This window comes from Monodon monoceros, unplaced genomic scaffold (assembly GCF_005190385.1).
Source record: "Monodon monoceros isolate NGI ecotype Baffin Bay Population unplaced genomic scaffold, NGI_Narwhal_1 Super_Scaffold_22, whole genome shotgun sequence".
NCBI lineage: Eukaryota > Metazoa > Chordata > Mammalia > Artiodactyla > Monodontidae > Monodon > Monodon monoceros.
In genome coordinates this window covers 83,805,091-83,818,818 of record NW_021703779.1, presented here as the reverse complement: position 1 = coordinate 83,818,818, position 13,728 = coordinate 83,805,091, and positions in this window count along the sequence as shown.

Below are 13,728 nucleotides of genomic sequence, written 5' to 3'. Positions count from 1 at the left end.
ATAGGGAGGGTGGGAGGGAGGGAGACGCAAGAGGGAAGAGATATGGGAACATATGTATATGTATAACTGATTCACTTTGTTATAAAGCAGAAACGAACACACCATTGTAAAGCAATTATACCCCAATAAAGATGTTAAGAAAAAAAAAAATATATAAGGTGACCATATGTGCGTGGGTTTATCTCTGGGCTTTCTATCCTGTTCCCTTGTTCTATATTTCCGTTTTTGTGCCAGTATCATACTGTCTTGATTACTGTAGCTTTGTAGTATTGTCTGAAGTCAGGGAGCCTGATTCCTCCAGCTCCACTTTTCGTTCTCAAGATTTCTTTGGTTATTCAGGGTCTTTTGTGTTTCCCTATAAATTGTGACATTTTTTGTTCTAGTTCTGTGAAAATTGCCAGTGGTAGTTTGATAGGGATTGCACTGGATCTGTAGACTGCTTTGAGTAGCAGAGTCATTTTCACAATATTGATTTTTCCAATCTAAGAACATGGTATATCTCTCCATCTATTTATATCATCCTTAATTTCTTTCATCAGTATATTATAATGTTCTGCATACAGGTTTTTGTCTCCTTAGGTAGGGTTATTCCTACATATTTTATTATTTTTGTTGCAATGGTAAATGGGAGTGTTTCTTAATTTTACTTTCAGATTTTTCATCATTAGTGTATTGGAATGCCGGAGATTCCTGTGCATTAATTTTGAATCCTGCTACATTATGAAATTCATTGATTAGCTTTAGTAGTTTTCTGGTAGCATCTTTAGGATTCTCTATGTATAGTATCATGTCATCTGCAAACAGAGACAGCTTTACTTCTTCTTTTCCGATTTGGATTCATTTTGTTTCCTTTTCTTCTCTGGTTGCTGTGGTTAAAACTTCCAAAACTATGTTGAATAAGAGTGGTGAGAGTGGGCAACCTTGTCTTGTTCCTGATCTTAGTGGGAATGATTTCAGTTTCTCACTACTGAGGACGATGATGACTGTGGGTTTCTCATATATGGCCCTTATTATGTTGAGGAAAGTTCCCTCTATGCCTACTTTCTGCAGGGTTTTTATGATAAATGGGTGTTGAATTTTGTCTAAAGTTTTCTCTGCATGTATTGAGATGATCTCATCGTTTTTCTCCTTCAATTTGTTAATATGGTGTATCACATTGATTGATTTGCGTATATTTAAGAATCCTTGCATTCCAGGAATAAAGCCCACTTGATCATTGTGTATGATCCTTTTAATGTGCTGTTGGATTCTGTTTGTTAGTATTTTGCTAAGGATTTTTGCATCTATGTTCATCAGTGATACTGGCATGTAGTTTTCTTTCTTTGTGACATCCTTGTCTGGTTTTGGTATCAGGGTGATGGTTGCCTCGTAGAATGAGTTTGGCACTATTTCTCCCTCTGCTATATTTTGGAAGAGTTTGAGAAGGATTGGTGCTAGCTCTTCTCTAAATGTTTGATGGAATACGCCTGTGAAGCCATAGGGTCCTGGGCTTTTGTTTGTTGGAAGATTTTTAAGCACAGTTTTTGATCTCTTCATATTTTCTATTTCTTCCTGATTCGGTCTTGGCAGGTTGTGCATTTCTAAGAATTTGTCCATTTCTTCCAGGTTGTCCATTTTATTCGCATAGAGTTCCTTGTAGTAATCTCTCATAATCCTCTGTATTTCTGCAGTGTCAGTTGTTAACTTCTTTTTCATTTCTAATTCTATTGATTTGAGTCTTCTCCCTTTTTTTCTTGATGAGTCTGGCTAATGGTTTATCAATTTTGTTTATCTTCTCAAAGAGCCAGCATTTAATTTTATTGATCTTTTCTGTCATTTCCTTCATTTCTTTTTCATTTATTTCTGATTGATCTTTATGATTTCTTTCCTTATGCTAACTTCGCCTTTCTTTTTTTTTTCTTCTTTCTCTAATTGCTTTAGGTGTGAGGTTAGTTGTTTATTCGAGATGTTTTCTCTTTCTTAAGGTAGGATTTTATTGCTATAAACTTCCCACTTAGAACTGCTTTTGCTTCATCCCATAGGTTTTGCATCATTGTGTCTCCATTTTAATTTGTTTCTAGGTATTTTTTGATTTCCTCTTTGATTTCTTCAGTGATCACTTAGTTATTAAGTCGTGTATAGTTTAGCCTCCATGTGTTTGTGGTTTTCACAGACCTTTTCCTGTAATTGATATCTAGTTTCACAGTGTTGTGGTCGGAGAAGATACTTGATATAATTTCAATTTTCTTAAATTTACCAAGGCTTGGTTTTTGACCCAAGTTATGATCTACCCTGGAGAATGTTCCATGAGCACTTGAGAAAAATGTGTATTCTATTGTTTTGCATGGAATGTCCTATAAATATCAATTAAGTCCATCTTGCTTAATGTATCATTTAAAGTTTGTGTTTCCTCATTTATATTCATTTTGGATGATCTGTCCATTGGTGAAAGTGGGGTGTTAAAGTGCCTGTGTTCTGGTGGATGAGGCTGGATCTTGTCTTTCTGGTGGGCAGGTCCACGTCTGGTGGTGTGTTTTGAGGTGTCTTTGCCCTTATTGTGATTTTAGGCAGCCTCTCTTCTAACGGTTGGGGTTGTGGTCCTGTCTTGCTAGTTGTTTGGCGTAGGATGTCTAGCACTGTAACCTGCTGGTCGTTGAGTGAAGCTGGGTGTTAGTGTTGAGATGGAGATCTCTGGGAGATTTTTGCCATTTGATATTACGTGGAGCTGGGAGGTCTCTTGTGGACCAGTGTCCTGAAGTTGGCTCTCCCACCTCAGAGGCACAGCACTGACTACTGGCTGCTGCACCAAGAGCCTTTTATCCACATGGCTTAGAATAAAAGGGAGAAAAAGTAGAAAGAGGATAAACTAGAATAAAATAAAGTTTTTAAAATAAAAATAACAAATAATTATTAAGAAAAAAATGTTTTAAAAGTTAAACACAAACAAACAAACAAAAAAAACGGATGGGGCTTCCCTGGTGGCACAGTGGTTGAGAGTCCGCCTGCTGATGCAGGGGACACGGGTTCGTGCCCCGGTCTGGGAGGATCCCACATGCCGCGGAGCCACTGGGCCCATGAGCCGTGGCTGCTGACCCTGCGTGTCCGGAGCCTGTGCTCCGCAACAGGAGAGGCCACAACAGTGAGAGGCCCGCGTACCGCAAAAAAATAAAAATTAAAAAAAAAAAAACCGGAAGGACAGAACCCTAGGACAAATGGTGAAAGCAAAGCTATACAGACAAAATCTCACACAGAAGCCTACACATACACACTCACAAAAAGAGGAAAAGGGGAAAAAATACTAAATCATGCTCTCAAAGTCCACCTCCTCAATTTGGGATGATTCATTGTCTATGCAGGTATTCAACCAATGTAGGGTACATCAAGTTGATTGTGCAGATTTAATCTGCTGCTCTTGAGGCTGCTGGGAGAAATTTCCCTTTCTCTACTTTGTTCGCACAGCTCCTGGGGCACAGCTTTTGATTTGGCCCCGCCTCTGCGTGTTGGTTACCGGAGGGCATCTGTTCTTCACTCAGACCAGACGGGGTTAAATGAGCAGTTGATTCGGGGTCTGTGGCTCACTCAGGCTGGGGGAGGGAGGGGCATGGAGCACAGGGCCAGCTTGTGGCAGCAGAGGCCAGCTGCACTTTGCACCAGCCTGAGGCATGCCGTGCATTCTCCCGGGGAAATTGTCCCTGGATCCCAGGACCCTGGCAGTTGTGGGTTGCACAGGCTCCCTGGAAGAGAGGTGTGGATAGTGACCTGTGCTTCCACACAGGCTTCTTGGTGGCGGCAGCAGCAGCCTTAGTGTCTCGTACCCATCTCTGTTGTCTGCACTGACAGCCGCAGCTTGCGCCCGTCTCTGGAGCTCCTTTAAGCAGTGCTCTTAATCCCCTCTCCTCTCGCACCAGGAAACAAAGAGGGACGAAAACGTCTCTTGCCTATTCGGCAGCTCCAGACCTTTCCCCGGATTCCCTCCCTGCTAGCCGTTGTGCACTAACGCCTTCAGGCTGTGTTCATGCTGCCTGTCCTCTCCCTGCGATCCGACCAAAGCCCGAGCCTCAGTTCCCAGCCCATGCCCACCCCCCGGAGAGTGAGCAGACAAGCCTCTCGGGATGGTGAGTGCTGGTCGGCACCGATCCTCTGTGCGGGAATCTCTCCGCTTTGCCCTCTGCACCCCTGTTGCTGCGATCTCCTCTGAGGCTCCGAAACATCCCCCCTCCGCCACCCACAATCTCCAACTGCGAGGGGGCTTCCTAGTGTGTGGAAACATTTCCTCCTTCACAGCTTCCTCCCACTGGTGCAGATCTCTGTTTTTTTCTTTTTCTTTTGTCCTACCCAGGTACATGGGGAGTTTCTTGCCTTTTGGGAGGTCTGAGGTCTTCTGCCAGCATTCAGTAAGTTTTCTGTAGGAGTTGTTCCATGTGTAGATGTTTTTCTGATGTATCTGTGGGGAGGTAGGTGATCTCTGTGTCTTACTCTTCCACCTTTCCCCCCCTCCCTCCTATTTCATTCTTTTTAATGTCTGAGTAATATTCCATTGTATATGCATAACACATCTTCTTTATCCATTCCTCTGTCGAAGGACATTTAGGATACTTACATGTCATGACTATTGTAAATAGTGATAAAATGAACATTAGGGTGCATGTATATTTTCGAATTATGCTTTTCTCCAGGTATATGCCTAGGAATGGAATTTCTGGATCATATGATAGCTCTATTTTTATTTTTTTTTAAAGAATCTTCATACTGTTCTCCATAGTGTTTGCACCAATTTACATTCCCAATATCAGTGTAAGAGGGTTCCTTTTTCTCCACACCCTCTCCAGCATTTATTATTTGTAGACTTTTTGATGATCGCCATTATGACTGGATCAGGTGATACCTCATTGTAGTTTTGATTTGCATTTCTCTGATAATTAGCAATGTTGAGCAACTTCTCATGTGCCTGTTGGCCATCTCTGTGTCTTTGGAGAAATGCCTATTTAGATCTTCCACCCATTTTTGATTGGTTTGTTTGTTTGTTTGTTTGTTTTTGGTATTGTACTGCATGAGCCGTTTGTATATTTTGGAGGTTTTTTCCTTGTTGGTTGCTTCATTTGCAAACATATTCTCCCATTCTGTGGTTTGCCTTTTCATTTTATTTATGGTTTCCTTTGGTGTGCAAAGGATTTTAAGTTTACTTAGGTCCCATTTGTTTATTTTCATTTTTATTTTCATTACTCTAATAAGTGGATACAAAAACATCTTGCTGCAATGTATGTCAAAGAGCGTTCTGCCTATCTTTTCCTCTAAGAGTTTTAGAGTAACTGGTCTTACATTTAGATCTTTAATCCATTTTGACTTTACTGTTGTATATGGTGTTAGAGAATATTCTAATTTCATTCTTTTTCATGTATCTGTCCAATTTCCCCAGCACCACTTGTTGAAGAGACTCTCATTTCTCCACTGTATATATTCTTGCATCCTTTGTTGTAAATTAATTAACCATAGGTCCCTGGGTTTATTTCTGGGCTTTCTAACCTCTTCCATTGATCAATATTTCTGTATTTGTGGCAGTACTATACTGTTTTGATTACTCTAGCTTTGTATTGTATATAATAGTATAGCTAGAAGTCAGAGAGCCTGATTCCTCCAGCTTCGTTTTTCTTTCTCAGGACTGATTTGGCTATTTGGGATTTTTTATGTTTCCATACAAATTTAAAGATTTTTTATTCTAGTTCTGAGAAAATGTAAGGCCTGTGTTTCCTTACTGATCTTCTGTCTGGATGATCTGTCCACTGATGTAAGTGGTGTATTAATGTCCGCCACTATTAATGTGTTACTGTTGATTTCTCCTTTTATGGCTGTTAGTAGTTGCCTTATATATTGAAGTGCTCCTATGTTGGGTACATATATGTTTACAATTGTCATATCTTCTTGGTTTTATCCCTTGATCGTTAAGTAGTGTCCTTCTTTGTCTCTTGTAACACTTTATTTTGAAGTTTAGTTTGTCTGATATAAGTATTTTTACTCCAGCTTGCTTTTGATTTCCATTTACATGGAATACCTTTTTCCATGTGCTCACTTTCAGTCTGTGTGTGTCCCTAGATCTGAAGTGGTCTCTTGAAGACAGTATATATACCGGTCTTTTTTGTATCCATTCAGTCAGTCTCTGTCTTTTGGTTGGAGCATTTAGTCCATTTACATTTAAGTCAATTATCAGTATGCATGTTCTTATTGCCATTTTTTTAAGTGTTTAGGATTTGATTTTGTAGGGCTTTTTTCCTCCTTTCCTCTTTTGTTCTCTTCTCTTGTGATTTGATGACTATCTTTAGAGTTGTGTTTGAATTGCTTTTTCTTTTTTGTATGTGTATCTATTGTAGATTTTTGGTTTGTGGTTACCATGAGGTTTTTATATAGCAGTCTGTATATATCCAAGATTGTTTTAAGTTGATGGTCTCTTAATTTCAAATGCATTTCCAATATCCTGCATTTGTACTCTCCTCTTTTTATGATTGCTGATTTTGATATGATATTTCGGTGTGGATAATTTCCTACTTTTACTGTACGTTTGCCTTTACTGGTGAGCTTTCCCATTCATAATTTTCCTGTTTCTAGTTGTGGGCTTTTCTTTTCTGCCTAGAGACTTCCTTTAGCATTTGTTGTAAAGCTGGTTTTCTGGTGCTGAATTCTCTTAGATTTTGCTTGTCTATAAAGCTTTAGATTTCTCTGTCAAAACTGAATGAAAGCCTTGCTGTGTAGAGTATTCTTGGTTGTAGGTTTTTCCCTTTCATCACTTTAAATATATTGTACCACTTCCTTCTGGCCTACAGAGTTTCTTCTGAAAAATTATCTGATAACTGTATGGGTTTCCCTTGTTTGTTATTTTTCCCTTGTTGTTTTTAATATGTTCTCTTTGTCTTCAATTTTTGTGAATTTGATTACTGTGTGTCTTGTCATGTTTCTTCTTAGGTTTAGCCTATATGGAACTCTGCACTTCCTGGAAGTGAGTGTTTCCTTTCCCATATTAGGAATTTTTGGCTATTAACTCCTCAAATATTTTCTCAGGCCCTTTCTCCCTCTTCTCCTTCTGGGACCCCTATAATGTGAATGTTGGTGTGTTTAATGTTATTCCAGAGGTCTCTTAGACCATCCTCATTTCTTTTCATGCTTTTTTCTTTATTCTCTTCTGCAGCAGTGATTTCCACTGCTCTGTCTTCCAGATCACTTATTTGCTCTTCTGCATTGTTCATCTCTGTTCTTTAAATCTTCTAGCTCTTTGTTAAATATTTCTTGCATCTTATCAGTCTGCATCTCCATTCTTTTTCTGAGATCTTGGATAATCTTTACTATTATTACTCTGAATTATTTTTCAGGCAGATTTCTTGTCTCTGCTTCACTTAGTTGTTTTTCTGGGGTTTTATCTTGTTCCTTCATCTGAGATATATTTCTCTGTCATCTCATTTTGTCTAACTTTCTGTGTTTGTGGTCTCCGTTTCTCAGGCTACAGCCTTGTAGTTCCTCTTGCTTCTGGTGTCTGCCTCTGGCAGGTGAGATTGGTCCAGGAGCTTGTGCAGACTTCCTAGTGGGAGGGACTAGTGCCTGCTCATGGATGAGTGGAGCTGGGTCTTGACCCTCTGATGGTCAGGGCCATGTCAAGGAGTATGTTTAGAGGTGGCTGTGCCCTCAGAACAACTTTAGGCAGCCTGTCTTCTGGGATAAATAGGAGCAGACCCATTCCTGAGCAATATTATTCACAGAGTTTTTAGCTCCAGAAGAGTAGCATAAGCAAATAGTGCGATCCACAATCTTATTTTTAACTGAGCTGTCTTATTTCTCTTGCTCCCCTTTCCATTCTTGTGCCATGAGTGATGAAGTCTTTTGTCTTTGACAAAGGAGTTTCATGTCTTCTGCCAGTATCTGATTTTAAGACCTTACCTAATGGCACAGTAATACAGAAAGCATGGATGGCAGAGGTAGATCCATGCTGCACTCCAGCCTGCTCTTCCCTCCGTGGTTTCTCTCTGCCCCTTTAAATTATTTTTATCTGCTACATATACCTCTCAGAATTCTCTAATGAGAAATTACCATAAATGCAAAAATTTCTCCTTTAAAGCTAAAATGTATTACCTCAGTATCTTTCTTCACAAGTGGGCAAAAAAAAAGCTCAGTTACTTTTTTTTTATTTTTCAAATTGTACTTGTAAATATATGTGTCTTAAAATTTATGATGGTTTAAAGGGGTATAAGAAATTAAACAACACTTTTAAACTAAAATACTTATAAAAAGAAATTCTAAGCAGCTTGGATATATGCCTTTGATGATTTTACACTGTTCACTCTTGTGAGCACTAATCTAAGGCTATATTTGAGACTAAGCTACAAATATGCTGCTTCCCATAACTGTTTACAATTGGGCTTTGCTCTGTGCTACATCCCTTCTTATGTACTCTTACTACACTGGTGTTTTAATTCTCAGAAGTATACATGAAGGCAGAAATGTATAGACCTTTCAATTTACTAAATTACTGTACTCAGCCTCACTATATAAGTGAGGGTATTGATGCATAAAAACTTATTGATGTAGCAAAAACATCTTCCCCCTGTATGTGCTGAACATTTGAAACTACTCCAAATTACAGTTAAATAGAAAAACAAAGAAATGCCAAAAAAAATTATCGAGTCCCAACATTACTTCATCTTCAGTGCTGCACCTCTAAACCCAGTTCCCATTATGCTCTAAAATCCGAGTGGTTTATAGAAAAATTTATAGTTAAAAATAGTGAAGGTAACTTGGCATTTTCTCTCTTTCTCCTCATAAATCACTGTAAAAAATGAGAAGAGTGAGAAACAGAAGGAAAAGAAAAACTTTATCTACAATGGTACTAAGAGATACCTCAAGCTCCAAATGACATAACAAGAGAAAGACTGCCCAAATAATGGTGGTCAAGTAGAACTGAGGGGCTACAAGGAGACAGACTACCTGTGACTCAGTAAAACCTGGCAAGTAAGTGGTATAGCCTGAAATACAAAACCAGTGATGACTTGTTTGATACAACAGAAAAAGTGTTCAAGGGTACTAGCTGAAGCTTTCTTAGACTCCATTAAGCATAAAGTCTTAAGAAACTATGGAGATGAGGCTGAATCAGAATTAATGTAAACTTGTAACATTTAGAAGAAATTAACTATCAGTTGGTCAGGGAAAATATAAAGACTCCACCTGTCCTGATTCTAGTTTCCTGAGTCTAAAAAAATCACACTCTCATAATAGCCTTTTGACATTAGGAGAATATCTGACAGTTTAGAACATCTTTTTATTCCCTTCCTCATATAAGTTTCCTAAATAGAGCCATTCCACGAATAATGCAACACATAAAGAGTTGAATAAAATAAGTACGTAATGATCAAATACATTGCCATTAATTGTAAAAGGAAGAATTTAATAAAGAAAATACTTTTCTAAGTTAGGAGCACATACAGATATAAAAGAACACACTGAGGATCTTCAAGATGGCAGATGAGTAAGACGTGGAGATCCCCTTCTCCTCATAAATACATCAAAAATACATCTACATGTGGAACAACTCATACAGAACACCAACTGAATGCTGGCAGAAAACTTCATACTTCCCAAAAGGCTAGAAAATCCACACATACCTGAGTAGGGAAAAAGAAAAAAAAAACAGAGACAAAAAATAGGGATGGAACTGCACCGCTGAGAGGAAGATGTGAAGGAGGAAAAGATTCCACACACTAAGAATCCCCTTCACTTGTGGAAATGAGGGGTGGGTGGGGAGAAAGCTTTGGAGCAAAGGAGGAGAGTGCAGCAACAGAGGTGCAGAGGACAAAGTGGAGAGATTCCCACACAGAGGATTGGTACCAACCAGCACTCACCAGCCTGAGAGGCTTCCCTGCTCTCCCACCAGGGTGCGTGGGGGCTTGGAGCTGAATCTCAGGCTTCGAAGGTCAGACCAGAGGGAAAGGACTGGGGTTGGCTGCATGAAGACAGCCTGAGGGGGCCTAGCACACCACAGCTAGACTGCAGGGAACCCGGGAAAAAGCCTGGAAATTCCAAAGAGTCAAGAGACCATTGTTTTGGAGTGCATAAGGAAAGATTCAGAACACCACCTAAACGAGCTTCAGAGCCCAGCGCCATATGCAGCTGTCAGTGTAGACTCCAGAGACAGGCATGAAATGTTAAAGCTGCTGTTGCAGCCACAAATAATCCTGTGTGCAAGCATAGGTCACTATCCACACCAACCCTCCCAGGAGCCTCTGCAGCTCACCACTTCCAGGGTCCTGGGAGAAAGGGACAAAATCCCCTCAAGAATACATGGCATGCTTCAGGCAGTTGCAATGTCATGATGGCTTCCGCCGCCTCAGGCTCACCCTGGACTCCGTACCCATCTGTGCCCCTGTCCTGAGTGAGCTAGAGCTCCCTAATCAGCGGCTCCTTCAACCCTCTCCTGTCTGGGCAAAGAACAGACACCACAGGGTGACCTACATGCTGCGGCATGGTCAGATCCAAAGCTGAACCCCGGGAGCTGTGCGAACAGGGAAGAGAAAGGGAAATTTCTCTGTGCAGCCTCAGGAGAAGTGGATTAAATCCCCACAGTCAACTTGATGTACCCTGCATTGGTGGAATACCTGAATAAACAACGAATCATCCCAAGCTGAGGCAGTGGAATTTAGGAGCAACTGTAGACTTGGGGTTTGCTGCCTGCCACTGAATAGATTCTGATTTTTATGTTTATCTTAGTATAGGTTTTAGTGCTTGCTATCATTGTTGGATTTCTTTATTGGGCTGGTTGCTCTCTTCTTTTTTGTTTATTACTTTTTAATTTTTTAATTTAATAATATTTTAAAATTTCTTATTTTAATAAATTTATTTTACTTTATTTATGTTTTCTTTCTTTTTTTATCTCTCTTTTCTTCTGAGCCGTGTGGCTGATGGGATCTTGGTGTGCTGACTCAGTGCCAGGCCTGAGCCCCTGAGGTGGGAGAGCCAAGTTCAAGACATTGGATCACCAGAGACCTTCTGGCCACAGGTAATATCAATCAGGATTGGTTCTCCCAGAGACCTCCGTCTCAATGCTAAGACCCAGCTCCACTCAACATTCAGCAAGCTCCAGTGCTGGAAACCCCATACCAAACAACTAGCAAGAAAGGAACACAACCCCACCCATAAGCAGACAGGCTACCTAAAACCATAATAAGTTCAGAGACACCCCAAAACACACCACTGGGCGCAGCCCTGCTTACAAGAAAGAAAAAATCAAGCCTCATCCTCCAGAACACAGGCACCAGCCTCCTCCAACAGGAAGCTTACACATCCCTCTGAACCAACCTTATCCACTGGGGGCAGACATCAAAAACAATGGGAACTACTAACCTGCAGCTTCTATAAAGGAGACCACAGACACAATAAGTTAAGATAAATGAGAAGACAGAGAAATATGCAGCACATGAAGGAGCAAAATAAAAACACACCAGACCAAATGAAGAGGAAATAACCAGTCTACCTGAAAAACAATTCAGAGTAATGATAGTAAAGATGATCAAAACTCTTGGAAATAAAATGGGGGAAATATAAGAAACGTTTAAAAAGGACCTAGAAGAACTAAAGAGCAAGCAAACAATGGTGAACAACATAATAAATGAAACTTAAAATTCTCTAGAAAGAATCAATAGCAGAATAACTAAAGCAGAAGGATGGATAAGTGACCTGGAAGATAAAATAGAGGAAATAACTACTGCAGAGCCGAATAAAGAAAAAAGAATGAAATGAACTGAGGACAGTCTCAGAGACCTTGGGGACAATATTAAATGCACTAACTTTCTAATTACAAGGGTCCAAGAAGAAGAAGAGAAAAAGAAAGGGACTGAGAAAACATTTGAAGAGATTATGGTTGAAAAATTCCCCAGTGTGGGAAAGAAAATAGTCAGTCAAGTCCAGGAAGAACAGAGAGTCCCATACAGGAAAAATCCAAGGAGAAACATGCCAAGACACATATGAATCAAGCTATCAAATATTAAATACAAAGAAAAAATATTAAAAGCAGCAAAGGAAAAGCAACAAATAATATAAAAGGGAATTCCCATAAGGTTAACAGCAGATATTTCAGCAGAAACACTGCAAGCCAGAAGGATGTGCCAGGACTTATTTAAAATGATGAAATGGAAAAACCTACAACCAAAATTACTGTACCCAGCAAAGATCTCCTTCACATTTGATGGAGAAATTAAAACATTTACAGACAAGCAAAAGCTAAGAGAATTCAGCACCACAAAAGCAGCTTTACAACAAATGCTAAAGGAAGTTCTCTAGGCAGGAAACACAAGAAAAGGAAAAGACCTACAATAACAAATGCAAAATAATTAAGAAAATAGTAATAGGAACAAACATATTGATAATTACCTTAAATGCAAATGGATGAAATGTTCCAATCAAAAGACATAGACTTGCTGAATGGATACAAAAAAAAAAAAAACCTGTATATATGCTGTCTATAAAAGACTTACTTCAGACCTAGGGACACATACAGACTGAAACTGAGGGGATGAAAAAAGATATTCCATGAAAATGAAAATCAAAAGAAAGCTGGAGTAGCAATTCACATATCAGATAAAACAGACTTTAAAATAAAGTCTATAACAAGAGACAAAGAAGGACACTACATAATGTTCAAGGGATCAATCCAAGAAGCAGATATAACAATTGTAAATATCTTTGCACCCAAAAAAGGAACACCTCAATACATAAAGCAAATGGTAGCAACCTAAAAAGGGGAAATTGAGAGTAACACAATCATAGTAGGGGACTTTAACACACCACTTTCACCAATGGACAGATCATCCAAAATGAAAATAAATAAGGAAACACAACCTTTAAATGACACATTGAACAAGATGGACGTAATTGATATTTACAGGATATTCCATCCAAAAACAAGAGAATACACTTTCTTTTCAAGTGCTCATGAACATTCTTTGGGATATATCACATCTTGGGACACAAATCAAGCCTCGGTAAGTTTATGAAAATTGAAATCCTATCATGTACTTTCTCCGACCACAACACTAGGAGAGTAGATATCAATTATGGGAAATATAACTGTAAAAAATACAAACACATGGATGCTAAACAATACACTACTAAATAACCAAGAAATTACTGAAGAGATCAAAGAAGAAATAAAATAATACCTGGAAACAAATGACAATGTAAACAAGATAATCAAAAACCTATGGGAGGGCTTCCCTGGTGGCGCAGTGGTTGAGAGTCCACCTGCTGATGCAGGGGACACGGGTTCGTGCCCTGGTCCGGGAAGATCCCACATGCCGTGGAGCGGCTAGGCCCGTGAGCCATGGCCACTGAGCCTGCGCGTCCGGAGCCTGTGCTTCACAACAGGAGAGGCCACAACAGTGAGAGGCCCTGTACTGCAAAAAAAAGAAACAAACAACAACAACAAAAAACCCTATGGGATTCAGCAAAAGCAGTTCTAAGACGGAATTTTATAGCAATATAATCCTACCTCAAGAAACAAGAATAATCTCAAATAACCAACCTAACCTTACACCTAAGCAATTAGAGAAAGAAGAGCAAACAAAACCCAAAGTTAGCAGATGGAAAGAAATCATAAAAATTAGATCAGAAATATATGAAAAAGAAATGAAGGATACAGTAACAAAGATCAATAAAACTAAAACCTGGTTCTTTGAGAAGATAAAAAAATTTGATAAACCATGAGCCAGACTCATCAAGAAA